The sequence below is a fragment of the Protopterus annectens genome, chromosome 7.part0 (genome assembly GCF_019279795.1).
Source record: "Protopterus annectens isolate FY-2018-M chromosome 7.part0, PAN1.0, whole genome shotgun sequence".
Classification (NCBI taxonomy): domain Eukaryota; kingdom Metazoa; phylum Chordata; order Ceratodontiformes; family Protopteridae; genus Protopterus; species Protopterus annectens.
Window position 1 is genome coordinate 465,720,846 of NC_056739.1, and position 13,011 is coordinate 465,733,856.

At 42.2% G+C, this 13,011-nt stretch overlaps 1 protein-coding gene across 1 annotated transcript in view; it reads right to left on the bottom strand.

Annotated features, from left to right (window-relative positions):
• The window catches only part of BCL6B (BCL6B transcription repressor), a 58,615-nt gene extending 58,286 nt beyond the window's left edge, over window positions 1-329 (bottom strand). Inside the window, exon 1 of the mRNA XM_044077056.1 lies at window positions 245-329. The gene's annotated coding sequence lies outside the window, so the exon portion shown is untranslated. The remainder of the gene's footprint in view (window positions 1-244) is intronic.
• Between the last annotated feature and the right edge of the window lie 12,682 nt (window positions 330-13,011).

The following is a 13,011-nucleotide window of genomic DNA, read 5'->3' on the forward strand; positions in this document are numbered from 1 at the left end:
AGGTGGAAGAGGCAGCACATCTGTACCCAGCCCGCAAACAGAAACCCTGCTCCAAGCGCTACACACACGCTGGAGGCAGAATTTTTTAGGGGGTCCGCTGCGCTTCAGTTGGAGAAAAGCGGGTAAAACAAATATTACTCAAAAAATAGAAACCCCTTCCCCATCCCGCCAACTTTCTGCCTTCCCCGCGCACGCGCTATCCCCCAACTACTACACCAGCCAACGTCTCTAAATCCCCAATCACCTGGCTCAGGCGTTCCTAGAAACAGCTTCGCAGACACTTCAGAGAAAAACGCTTCTGAGAATCCGTGCGCCTGCCAGTTCTGAGAACTCGAGCTTTGGAACCTACCAACTCTGGCCAAATACTGAGGGGGTAATATAGATTTATTAAAATTTAACAAGCAAAGTTCTAGAGTTTATATTAAGGTTACCGTCAATATCATATAATTTTTAATATTCATTCTAGATATTTCTAAACTCTGGTCATATTCCACTTCGTACGTATAGGAATTATTTAACAGCCCAACAATGCTCTCCCCTCCGATTTAGTATAAACCTGCAAAGTCTGGCTTGGGAACATTGCGTTCTCAAACAGACAGAACACTTCAATAGGAATGTTTGGCTGTTTCTGAGAATTACAGACAGGGTGGGGGGAGTAAGTTGCGGGGAAGGAGGGCGGAGCGGGGGTGGAGGCTATGATGGGTTAGTGAAATAAATATTTAAAAAAACAAGGAGAAACATAATTTAGAAGCAGGTTGCATTTAGGTTAGTTTATCACCAAAAAGAGTGACTGTCATTGTGCTGATACAAAGAACATGGCTTACGGTTATCATTTATCAATGCAGGCTTGTTTCTGTATTTCCTTTTTAATTCCTGGATATTTTTATGACTCAGGTTTCTGTTTGTATGCTAATTAGCCAAAGGAGAACAGTAACATCATGTACCCATAGTGCTTTCAAGAATTAAGAATGAGTAACGCTCAGCGGGGTTACTGTAAATGGCAACAAAAATAGAATCGATGGTTGGATGAGTTGCAAAGACTTAACGTTTTCGCTGCCATACGCATTTTGAGTGAGGAGAATTTCCCTTGTAGAAGAATCCTGTCCATTTTATAACTAAGTCACAAGCTTCATGTTCTATGTTAAGTGAATGTGGATGCGTATGTGTGGGTGTCTCTCTCACATACACACTTGTTTGTCTTTCTCTCTGTCTGCATATCGTGACACACACAAATATTACATATACATTTTTAGCCAATAACCACAGCGTTGAAACTTTGAGCAAATAAATTGCATACTGATGCAAGCAAATCCCTATATGCCTCAGCTATTCACGATTTTGACTCAGATTTTTGACCTGCCTCTCCTAAAACTGGTGATTTGGAGAGAAAAAGTGGTGAATTACTCTTAAATAATGACACCAATGAAAGTTGTGCACTGTTTTTACTTCAGAAAATGCATAATAATTCACGTGTTCTTATTCTGCCAATTTCTCAAGTCATTATCACCATCATCAGCCCCCTTTTCCCCATTTTTTCTACATGGGGTCGGGTGTCATGTTAACTGTCACCATTACTCTCATTCAATGGCACACTCCTGCCTTTTTCAATACTCATGACTTACTGTCGAAGATCTTCTTTCACACAATCCATTCACCTTTTTGCTGGATGGCCTCATTTCCGCTTACCTTCTTCCTGTCTGTTCCAAATCTTCACCAGATTGTCTTCTGCTTTTCTGCACGGGTGTCCAAACCACCATAATTTGTTCTCTTTGATCTTTTCTGCAATTGGAGGTACTTTGGCTTCTGCTCTTATGTCCTCATTTCTTCGTCTGTCCCACAGTGTGTGTCCTATCGGGTCTCCTTCTAATGACCGAAACGCCGATTCGCCGACAGTGAAATCACCGACACGAAACGACCGAGAACGCAGTTGACCGACACGCTCGAATCCCGACAGACGGAAGACCGACAAGGGGAATGTGCAAGCGCGACCTGGTAAGTATGCGATAGTGAGGGATTTAGGAGTAGGGAGCGGACAGGTAAGTGTGCAATACTCAGGGATGTAGGGTTAGGGTGTGTGATAGGTGAGTGTGCGGTAGTGTCGGAGCTTGGGGTTCGGGGTGTGTAAGTGAGTTAGGGTTAGGGTGCAGGTAGGGAGAGTGTGCGGTAGTGTCGGAGCTTGGGGTTCGGGGTGTGTAAGTGAGTTAGGGTTAGGGTGCAGGTAGGGAGAGTGTGCGGTAGTGTCGGAGCTTGGGGTTCGGGGTGTGTAAGTGAGTTAGGGTTAGGGTGCAGGTAGGGAGAGTGTGCGGTAGTGTCGGACCTTAGGGTTAGGGTTTGGGTTAGGGCTAGTGGATATGTGTTGTAGTGTACTGTGTTGTTTACGTGTAGTGTGTCGGTGTTATGGTGTTCGGTGTTTCGCGTTGTCGGGTTTGTGTGTTGTCGGTTTTCTGGCGTCGGTGATTTCACTGTCGGCGAATCGGCGTTTCGGTCATTAGAAGTAGACCCGTCCTATCACCCTTCTCAGGCACTTAATTTCCGTCGCCTATAACTTCCTCACCTGCTCTGCTTTTACTGCCCAGGTTTCTATACCATACAGTAGTACTGGTCACACCACTGTCTTGTACATCTTACTTTTCAGCTCTATGCCAGTTGGCTGCAACCCCTCTGATTCTAGTTTTGACCTCTTCATTTAGACTTTCCTTCTCCTCAACCACCCCTCCCATATACTTGAAGCTATTTACCTGTTTCACTATCTTCCTTTCCATCTCAATTCTCAGCTTCTTCTGATTTCCCCAGGTTGTCCACTATTACCACTGTCTTAGCTCTGCTTAGCTTCATCCTGTGTTCCTTCAGTTTTGGATTCCATTCTCCCATCCTTTGCTGACGTTCTCACTCAGAGTCAGTCTGTAATCCCACATCATCTGCATGCAGCAACTTTGTTGATCTGTCACCTCCAACCTGTTTGCTTATGTAATCCATCACCAGTATGAATGGCAATGGGCTCAGAGCTGAACCCTGATCCACACCCACTCCCACTGGGAACCCCTCTGTGAGACCGAAAGTCATTGGGTCCTTGTACATAGCCTGCAGTAATTCTACCAATGTTTCTGGGACTGCGAACCACCACAGTACTACCCAAATCAGCTTTCTTGGGACCTTGTCATATGCTTTCTCCAAGTCTAGGGATGCCTAGTTGGACTCTTTCCTCATCTCTACCTTCTTCTCAACTATCTGTCTCACTGCAAATATCGGATAAGTTGTGCTGCATTCTGATCTGAATCCAAACTGCTCATTTCCCATCTTACTTTCTACTACTGTGGTTATCAATCACTTGCTCCAGAACTTTCATGCAATAGGATAGGAGTTCGATGCCTCTGTATTGCACACAGTTGTGGATGTCCCCTTTGTTCTTGTACACTGGAACAAGTATGCTTATTCTCCAGTCATCTGGGATATGACTTTCTCTCCACACTGCTTTGAGTACCCGCAGGAGCCATTTCTCCCCTATCTCACCCAGCATCTTTTTCATATATGCTGTGACCCCATCTGAGCCTGCTGCTTTCCCTGACTTCATTTTCCTCAGCGGTATCCTTACACCTTCTAGGGTGGGCTCCTCCTTTTCTCTCATCGTAGGCTGTTTCTGGGGCATTACAGCTTCTGTGTTTTTTTTTTTTCATTCAGAAGCTTCTGAAAATACTCCTTCCTTCTGCCTTTGATGTCCTGTGGATTGGTGAGCAGGTTGTGCTGGTATCCCTTATGAAGGGTGTCTGACTATCTTCTTTATCTTTCTGTCTTTGCCTTGTAACCCTGATATAGTTTTTTGTGCCATCCGCTGAGTCACTTTCCAAATGCTGGTAGACCGCCTCTGATGCCCTATTCTTTGCTATTGCAACTCCTTTCTTATCTTCTTTATTAGCCAACCAGTATTCCTTTCTAGCCTGATCTGTCTTTTCTATCTCCCACTTTTTCCTGTACTTCTTTCTTTTGATGACATCCTGGACTTCTGCATTCCACCACCAGCTTTCCTTATGTACCTTATTTCCATATCTGGCTCTGCCACATATCTGTTTGTAGTCCTCACACATACTATTTTGAGGTGCTGCTATTCTTCTTCAGCTCCACCTGTTTCCTCCTTTTCTTGGGGAGCTAGAGCCCCGAGTAATTCCTTGAACTGTTCTTTCTTTTCAGTCAACTTCCAGGTTTTCAGCCTGGTGTCTGTTGACCTTAAAGGCTTCTATGACCACTGCTTGCAGCTGACTGTGGCAACCAGTGGTTTATGCTGTGGGGGTGATTGTTTCACTAAGGATGATTTTGCAATCACTGATTCTACCCCAGTGTCCTTTCCTTACTAGGAGAAAGTCTACATGAGTTGTATGTTGGCCACTCTTTTATGTGATTTTGTGACTGTCTCTCCTTCTTAACCATAAGTTGACATTTACCAGAATGAAGGCTAGAATGATCTCTCCTTCTTTATTCATGTTGCCTCACCCATGTGGACCCAGGAAATCCCCATATCCTGTTCTGTCTGTTTCAATATATGCATTCAAGTCACCCATTATCACCACCAGTTCCTGTTGTCCTGCTTTATCTAGTAGGTCCTGCAACTGCTGTCTGAATGCACTCCTTTCCTCACTATCAAAACCTTGCTGTGGGGAATAGTCTGAGATTATGAATACTGCCTGTGATGATTGGGGTGAGATGGACGAAGGCTGCCAGCCTAGTCAAATAGAATTTTATATATAATTCTGGCATTTGTAAATAAATGTAAAATACAGGCATGTTTGCGGTAGTGGTGCTGCTGTAGCATTGTCACCTCACAGCAAGACGTTGTCGCGTTCGATTCTCAGCTAGAGCGTCTTCTGTGTGGAGGCGAGCGTGAATGGGCATACCTTCGTTGAAGGTTGTGCGTCAGGGCTGGTAACTCAGCATGTAAAAATCCACTACCAAATATTAGCGGACCGGAGTTCCGCTGTGGTGACCCCTAAGTGGGATTAGCCGAAAGACACAACAACAACAGGCATGTTTTCTTCAGTGTAAAAGAATACTGCTGTTAGAAAAATATATAATAGTAATATGCATGCTTAGTGCATTCAAGGTTTAAAAGGGTTAATACATGTAATTCTGTTCACACTGCATGAATCTGCACAGCTATTAGAAACTTAACAAGAGACATTTCATTTCTGCTAATGTCATGAAAATAACAAGAGACATTTCATTTCTGCTAATGTCATGAAACTTAACAAAGAGATATTTCATTTTTGCTTTTGCCATGAGAAAATATGCAGCTGCTAGAAGCTTTGATAAAGAAAACAATAGATGCTTGAAAGTATAAACCATAGTCAGCATTACTTGTACCAAAGCTAGAAATGTATCTTGAATCTAGACAAAATGTAACACATGTATTAGAACTGTGCAATTGAAGAATTGAAAAGTTAAGGTGGGCTAAAATAAGCCCAAGGCCAGGTTGTTTTTCTCAAAATGTTTTGCAAGACAGCAAATAATCTAACCAAGTCAGCAATAAGTCTGGTAACATTTTCTGTAGAACATACAGAAAGCTGAGTCTAACTACGTCAGCAATAGAATAGTAGCATTTTCTGTGTGACATGAAGAGAACTGTATAAGAATAACATATTGATCACCAAGGAACTAGACAAATCCTGTACCTACATGCTTTGTCTCCTTGCTGCAAGTAATAAAGGGTGCCTTGCTTGAACCTAACGTGCATTGGTCTTTGAAGTATTTTTCTTTTACAGATTGGTCCTTCGGACCTGAACCCTCTCTTCACCTCGGATCAGACGGCCAGGTGGTTGAAACCGTACGGGGAAGAAACCAAATCGGTTCTTCTTATATGCAAAGTCCTCCAAATGAATTGTCGTTCAAAAGAGGCCAGCCACTTTCTGATCTGTGACTGAAGGACGGGTCTCCCTGAATCGGTGATCAATCACGTAGGCTCAGGTAAGGTGAATCTACTTTTTTCTGTTTTCTGTTGTCGATCAGGGACTAGATGTGTATTGTTTTTGTCAGATTGTATTTTTATTACAAGTCAGGGACAAAAAAGATTACTGTCTTGTCATAGATCAGGAGAAACAGAATAAGTAGGCAGTCATTCTGAAGAGACTATAACAAAATCCGTGGTACCACGTTAAAAATTAAGAGAAGTTACGTAACGATCAAAAGGGTAGAGCAAAATGGGTAATAATTGCATAAAAAGACCCCAAAATCCACCGTTAACAGATGACGCAAAATATATGTAGTCGCAGAGCACCAACAATATTAGATATTATTCAAAATCGGTTAATAAATATGAATTCGACGGAAAATTAGAAAAATCCTCACTTATCAAACAGCTCAAAAATGATTCCAAAGGTTGGGTAAAAAAGCAACGTCGATTAGGAATTCCTCAGGCACACAGGCGGCTGGAGGAAGTAAACCGTAGGGAACAAAAGAACAAAGATTCAAAAGCAATGTTTTTAGATAAGGAGGACAATAATTTAGTAATAGCATCAGCACCTCCGCCTCCCTTACCAGAATATGAAGCAAGTGAACAGGTTAGTCCACCCCTACTATATCCTGTGGTCACTAAAGATAGAGATATTGTGAAATTAAAACTGACTAAAATTAGAGATCCCCATCGGGACCAGGTCCCGAACAAAAGCAGGTAACTCAGAAGAAGGCATCGAGTTATGGCAAATAGTTAAGAATTCATGATCTATAGGTGAGGAAGAAGAAATATGCCATGCCCACTTATAGAAGTACCCAATCCTCAGGCAGGTCAAGACAATCAGGACTCAACTATTTTAATGTATAGACCTTGGACTCCAGAAGATATCCAGAAAGCCACTGAGGGAATTCCCCATCCAAAGGTTAATTTTAGAAAATTCTCAGAAGATTTACAAGGAATGAGGTTAAGTTATAACCTAAACAGAGAAGAGATAGAAAAAGTAGTTAGACAAATTGTAGGGCCAGATTGGTACATGATTAGTGGGAACTGGAATCCCCATGACGCTGCACAAAGACCCCTCCCACATAGCAGCGCAGAATTAGACACCAGAGTAAAAGGTCTTGCAGACCGCATCTCCGAAAAATGGAAACCTAGGGCAGACTGGACTTGCATTAATCAATGCATCCAACAAGAAGGTGAAACAATTGACTGGTACTATGCCAGATTGTTAGAATGTTTTAATAACCACTGTGGAATGCAGGTTCCTGAAGATCAAACACAAGATTCCCCATATGAACAGCAGTTAAAGAATGCATTTTTAAAGGGCAGTAGTGCACCTATAAGCAGTTTTATTACGAAACACATGGTAGATCATCGTACAAGCAGGTTACAATCATTACTTGAATATGCTAGGCATGCCGAAAGGCATTTTAATAGCAAAAAGAAAAAGAAAACTCTGATATTTTCTGTAGAAGATGGAGCAGAAGTTTATGTAGTACAGTCTGGGAAAAAGGGCAAGAAAAACGCGCAGGGAAACAAACAATCTGATCAGCGATCAGAGGACTTTGAAGGGTGAAAGAAAAGGGGAGAATGTTTTAAATGCGGTAAAAAGGGAAATTTGGCAAGGGATTGCAAGAAAAACAAGGCAACAACGGAAGACAAGGAGGGTGAGGACTGACTATATGGTAGTCAGGAATCACTAGAAGGGGCTAGCAAAGAAAGGACAAATGAGAATGTGATAGAGGGAGTAGAGGAAGTGCAGGAAGTTAGTGACAATGAAGAAAATGAAATATTAGACCTTGCTTTATTGAGCTTGGAGCTCTATTTAGCAGACACGAAACCAGAAGTTACACTCTTGGTAGAAGGGAGGGAAGTCAAATTCTTGTGTGACTCAGGGGCATCACGAACCCTGATAAACCCCTCCAAACTGCCAGAAAACACAGAGTCACCTGAATACATACTGGTCAAAGCAGCTAATGGACAGCTGTATCGGGAGCCTCTCTCCCGTAACATTGCAATAACTGATCCAGTTTCAGGATTGACACAGACAAGCAAAATTGTAGTTTCTGCAAAATGCCCAGTAAACCTCTTGGGCAGAGATCTTATACAGCTATTTGGTATAGCAGTAGTCCCAACCATGCAGGGTATGGAAGCACAGCAACAAACTAACACCTATGTAGTGCAATCGGAGGGTGAAATGTTTTATTGGTACAGCCAGGACTTGGTTACCACTGGTCCAGGGACTATGACCAAAGGGTTAATGAACCTAGCCATCAGTAAGTTCCCCTCCCTTGACATTGATAAACAACACCTGTTACACTGTACCCTGTATTATTGTAACACACCAGGACCTGATAAGGAATATGAGCAAGAATTATTTAAGAATCATGCAAACAGATTGATATTGCGTAACCTGTACTGGGACACAGAAGGGAACAGCGTAGCCAGCTGTTCATTGCCCTAGGAGTTCTTTGCACTTTATAAATCTAATCGATTACCACATGTTAGCTTAACCAAAAACAGAAATATAGAATGGGCAGACCTAGGAGAAAAAGTCACAAGATGGGAGAAACAGACAGAACTAGAACTGTCAGAACAGGGAATACAAGTACAAAAATTGAATTGGATAACTCAGACCAACCCAGCTGTGCACTTGCAGTCTAGCGAGGATAGCTGATTGACACTCCTGTTAAAGGAGGAAGAGAATGCCTTATGAAACATACCAGAGACTCTCTGGTCAACAGGGAAATCAGATGTAGGACTCATTCATACAGCGGGACCAGTTACTATCACGCCAAAGTCAGCATTTAGACCACAAAAAAGACAGTATCCCTTAAGAAAAGATGCAGAGGCAGGGATAAAGCCTATTATAGCAGCCTTACTTAAAGGAGGGATACTAGTAGAATCTCCTGATTCACCATGTAACACACCCTTATTTCCAGTTAAAAAGGCCAATGGAGAATGGCGTATGGTCCAAGATTTACAAGCCGTAAATGATGCGGTAATACCAAGGGCACCCACGGTGCCAGACCCACACACCCTGTTGAATGATTTGAAACCTCAACAAAAGTATTTTTCTGTGGTAGACATCAGCAATGCATTCTTTTTGATACCGATACACCCTGACAGCCAGTATTGGTTTGCATTTAGAAAGGTATACATATACACGACTATCACAGGGATATTGTGAAAGTCCAACGATATTCTCACAAGAAATGGCAAGCAACTTGGCGGGATTCACCCCACCAAGAGGCAGTCAGATTTTACTTTATGTTGATGACATCTTGCTGGCGGCCCCCACCCAGCAGGATTGTAGAGAAGATACCATAGCACTTCTACGATTTTTAGCCGCTGAGGGACATAAGGTAAATAAAAATAAACTGCAGCTTTGGAAAAAACAGGTCAAATACCTAGGATATGTAATATCCAAGGAAGGTAGAACATTAGATGAGGACAGAAAAATAGCAATTTTGCAAGCACCAAAACCCACTACCAAGAAGGAAATGATGTCCTTCCTGGGAACAACTAATTTTTGCCGGAGCTGGATTCCAAACTATGCCTTGGAATCTGCAAACTGTAGATTGTAAGCAGGGTTACATGACATCAGTGTTAACAGAACAGCATGGGGATAAGCAACGCCCCATTGCTTACTGTTCATCACAACTAGACCCAGTGGCATGGTCCTTACCCCACTGTGTACAAGCAGTAGTTGCAGCTGCAATGGCAGTACAGGCTTCAGCCTCAGTAGTCTTGTTTCACCCTCTCACTTTGAGAGTACCTCATGCAGTCGCAATTATTTTACTACAAGAAAAAGTGGCATATCTTTCCCCTGCTAGGCATCTTTCTTGTATGACTATATTGTTGAGCCAACCTCATATGACAATTGAACGATGCATGACTTTAAACCCTTCTACTCTGCTCCTGACCCCTGCAGACGGCACACCGCACCGCTGCCTGCAGGTAATTGAGCAAAAGACACTACCTAGAAAAGATCTCACTGATGTCCCCTTGGATGAAGCCGAGGTGACATACTACGTGGATGGCTCGTGCAAAAGGGGTCCTGCAGGACAGAACCTAGTAGGATATGCAGTAGTCTCTGATACTGAGATTATAGAAGCAAAACCTTTACCACACAACTTATCTGCACAGGCAGCAGAATTGATTGACCTGACACGGGCATGTACCTTAGCAAAGGGTAAATGTGTAAACATTTTTACTGATAGCCAGTACGCTTTTTCTACTATACATGTTTTTGCGCAACAGTGGAAAAACTGGGGAATGATAACATCTACTGGCAAACCTATAAATCATGCACAGTTTATTTTAGATCTTTTAGAATCTATTCAGTTACCTCAGAAAGTAGCCATTTGTAAATGCACAGCTCACACCAAGCAACAAGATAGGATTTCAAAAAGTAATGCAAGAGCTGATACAGCTGCAAAACAAGCAGCCACAGAAATATTTCTTTTAAATGAGGAATTACAGCCCTCTGAAACTTTAGATCTCGATATGTTAAAAACAATGCAGACACTCACTACACAAGCTGAAAAACAACGATGGATAAAACGAGGAGCAATTCTCGAAAAGGGGCTGTACATCTCTAGAGAGGGAAAACCGATACTACCCTCTAATTTGTTTCGCTATGAGGCTTTGTTGAGCCATGGGCAGTGCCATGTCTCAACAGGGGGGGGTGGTACAGCTGGTGAACCAGGTGTTCACAACGTACGGATTTACAAACTACTCTAAAAAATTTTGTTTGATGTATCAGATTTGTAACAAACATCATGCACAGGGGGCAATAAAGCCCAAGCAAGGGAGTTTCCCTACACCACCATATCCGTTTCACACTATTTGTATGGATTTCATATAATTGAACAAATGTGAAAATAAGAAGTATTGTCTTGTCATTGTAGATATGTTTTCCACATGGGTGGAAGCCTTTCCAACCAACAATCCAGATGCAGCTACGGTGGCAAAAGTACTTGTCAAGGAAATCATTCCTAGGTTTGGTATTCCTGAAAGAATCTACAGTGACAATGGTACACACTTTGTAAATCAAACCATACAGCAGTTGAGTAAGCATTTTGGTATTTCTTTAAAAAATCATTGTGCATACCATCCGCAATCTGCAGGGCTAGTTGAAAGGCATAATGGTATACTAAAAAACAAATTGAGAAAATTAATAGCTGAGACAAAAAAAACTTGGTTATACTGTTTACCCCTGGCACTGTTGAGTATGAGAACTGTCCCTACAGCAAAAGGATTGACTCCTTTTGAAAAACTATTTGGAAGGGTTTATTATACACCCCAGTGGAAACTTCTCATGTCATCAGACCAGGAAGCTGATTTCACACTAGCTGAATGTATGAAAAAGTTGCTGAGTTCTAAACATCTGTTGCAGTCAAATTCTGTTTCAGATAGAAAACAAACCGAAACATCAGAAGTGGCAGTGATGCCAGGAGACTGGGTGTGGATCAAAAACATCAAGCAAAAAAACTGGGCATCGCCAAGGTGGGAAGGTCCCTACTAGGTGCTTCTTTCGACACCCACTGCAGTCAAGATAGCAGAACAACCTTCGTGGATACACCTGATACACTGCAAGCTGGTTAAGAACTTTGAGTTGGACAAAAATCTTACCTCTCCATCAGGGCCCTCAGCACAAAGTCTGGCTTCAAAGGGGGGTCAGATCAATAGGACTGATCCGTCTCAACCCCAGTGAAGAAACCATCGGTGATGAAGGTCCTATTAGGGCAGAGAGTAAGAGCATGTGTCCAGAATAAAGATGACAGAATCCAGTAAGATCCAAATACACCTACTTGGGAGATTCGGAGAAAACAGAAATGCAGAACAACCGTTTCCTCAAAAGTATTGCATAACCATCCTGTTGACTGTACTATTGACAATAATCTTTTTTGTTGTTTCCATTCCTTTTCTCAGCCACACAAATAGAACTGAACAAGTGTTCAGAGTGGCATCCGAACTTTAACACTTACCAGGCAATCAAATATGTGTATGCTGAGACCTTCAATGTTTCAAATTGCTGGATTTGCACAGCTTTACCAACAACATATGGGGGGTTACTGTTAACTTCAGTTCCCTTAGGAGCCAACAAGACCTGGGAAAACCTAATTTATGATACATCAGATGTCACATCACAAGATAAAGTAGCATTGCACTTGTCTGTTAGACAGAAAGGAACTGTGTGTTTTTACAAGAATGATACAGTTAAGGTGGGTTGGAGCAATTGCAATGTGACTGTTCTCTATAGATGCTACACTAAACCTGATAACATCGGATCCTATTGCAACACGACTTATGATTCATTTATTGAACTGATGCATAGGACAATTGGTGAAGTAAAACATAATGCCGACCTCTATAAACAACTGTCCATAATCGACAAAAAAATGTTTCATGCAGAGCCAGGGCATAGAAAAGTTACTACTAAAGTTGAAGATTGTTACTTTGTATGCAGTAGAAAAGCTTATAAATGGTTACCTGAGAATTGGTCCAGCAGTTGTTTTTTGGGGTACCTGGTTCTGGTCATACGACACACAGCAGTTTTACCTCAAGGAAAAATTTGGAATGTTCGAGAAATCAAAAAGCCTGTCAATCCAGTGCGGCAAATCAATGCACGCTGGACAAACCATCATGCTGTGGGCTTAGAGAACAATGGACCGTCACACATGGACTTGAGTGATACTGTTATATAGTGGGCAGGTGTACTGCCAGCATATGGAGCAACAAAATCAATCTGGGAACTGAGAAAATTGTCTAAGCTTCTCGAAATAATGAGCAATGCAACTTTTTCTGCCCTAGAATTGGTGACTGATGAACTGACTGCCATGAGAACAGTGATGCTTCAAAATCGCATGGCTCTTGACTTCACCCTAGTGGCGAGAGGAGGTACATGTGCGCTTTAATCCAGGAGGAGTGCTGTTCGTATATTCCTGACCACAAATATGAGATAGACAACCATCTTGAGGTAATTCAGCAGGTGTCAGCCATGACCAAACTAGGACCAAATCCATTGACGGACTTTTTCCAGAAATTGTTTGGGGGGTGGGGCAGCA